General features: G+C 37.1%; 1 protein-coding gene across 1 annotated transcript in view; it reads left to right on the forward strand.

The window, feature by feature from the left end:
• Positions 1-1784, forward strand: part of LOC119421103 (ATP synthase subunit a-like) — a 5131-nt gene that overhangs the window by 1485 nt on the left and 1862 nt on the right. The gene's annotated exons all lie outside the window — the stretch shown is intronic.

Here is a 1784-nt window from a genome sequence, read left to right on the forward strand (position 1 = left end):
TGTGGTTTATGTTTAAGGAATATGAATTTTTAGGGCAAAATGAGAAACCCACAAATTAACACTTCTTATACAGGTTTTACATCAAGATTCAAGCATTTTATTTTACTTCACTCAGTGTGTCACTCACTGCTACAGTACTTGGTTTTCTTTTAACACTCCCCTCCCCTATGTGCGGTGTGTGGGACAATGATTATCCCAGACACTCATTGATTTTCACTCTTTTTAACTGATCGTATCTCCTACATAAAACATTGTTGTCGCAAAGAAATTTACATGTGGGTCAACCAGACACTTCTGTTGCTTATTGTTTAGGAATATTTTCAATATGACTTGTAGTTTTTGCACAGTGACTGTCTGAGGCTTGAATTCTGCTCTGCACTGTATGTCAGGGAGTGACAGACTCAAGAATGTGATTACCATGGTGACCATAATGAGCCACTGGCAGCAGAACAGCTTATTCTGATCTTTGTTATCTTCACTTTTTTTGGTCACATAAATTATATTAAGAAAAAAGTATGCCAAAATATTGTTTAAAAAAGAAGCTAAGAGTGTTTTACAATGTCCATCATATTTACCCACTTCTTCCTTTCCGGGTCGTAGAGGTCACTCACTGGTACCCATATCCAGAAGTCATTGTGCAAGAAGGGATGGACACCCTGGACCGGTCTCGAGCCCATAACAGGGACACATAGAGACAAATAAGACAAACAACCATTCACTCTCTCACTCACACCTAGGGACAATTTAGAGTTACCAATAAGCCCAACATGCATGTTTTTGGTCTGTGGGAGGAAACTGGAGTACCTGGAGAAAACCTACACATGCACAGAGAGAACATGCAAACTCTACACAGAAATGTCCCAGGCTGGGATTTGATCCAGCAACCTTCTAACTAAGAGGCAACAGCTCCACCAACTAAGCCACCATGCCACCTATAATTCATATTATTTAATAACTGTTCCTTATCTAAATTTGTGCATAGAGGTTTAGGGCAACACACATGGGACTGATACTAGTTGTTAGCATTACAAAAAACCTACAGTATAAGAATTTTACATAAAGTGGAAGTTAGAGAATACACTAACAGTCTGCTTGTGAAGTCAAAAAATAATTAAATTTAAAATTTGGCAAATTAAAAAAAATGTATTAATTTTGTGCATAGTTTAAAAAAGAACTGCTGCCATATAGTTCACAGAAGTTTTTACATTGTGATTAAGTGATGGTGATCACAGGAGGATAAGTTAATTTGAAAGACAAGATGTGAATCTCAGTACATGGAATAAGATTATGGGATGATTTAGATGATGGCATGCCAGGGGTCTTTCTGTGTGGAGTTTGTATGTTCTCATTGTGTTAGCCTGGGTTTCCTCTGGGTACTCTGGTTTCCTCCCACAGACCAAAACATGCATGTTAGGCCTTCAAGCCCAGGCTTCCCTTGAAAAAGAGATCTCTGATCTAATGTGGGATTCATCTAGTTAAATAAAAACACTGTAATTTTATTGAGTTTGGTGGAATAATGTTAAAATTGGACAAGTAAAACAACTAATGGAGATCTTTTGCCACAAATCTAGGTCACTACACTTCTTATACAGTTCACACACCACAAGTTTGTCATCTTAGATTCAAACTAAACAAAAGTTACAAATAAATGGACCATTTTAGACTAAAGTTTATGTATGTTGGATTTTCAGACAGGAACTACAATGGCACTCTTCAAAAATGCCTTCAGAAAAGTTTCTAGTTCTTTAATTTGTTGATAAGCAGCTGCTTGTAGCCTGTTTGTA

This window comes from Nematolebias whitei, chromosome 15 (genome assembly GCF_014905685.2).
Source record: "Nematolebias whitei isolate Nwh7 chromosome 15, NemWhi1, whole genome shotgun sequence".
Classification (NCBI taxonomy): Eukaryota; Metazoa; Chordata; class Actinopteri; order Cyprinodontiformes; family Rivulidae; genus Nematolebias; species Nematolebias whitei.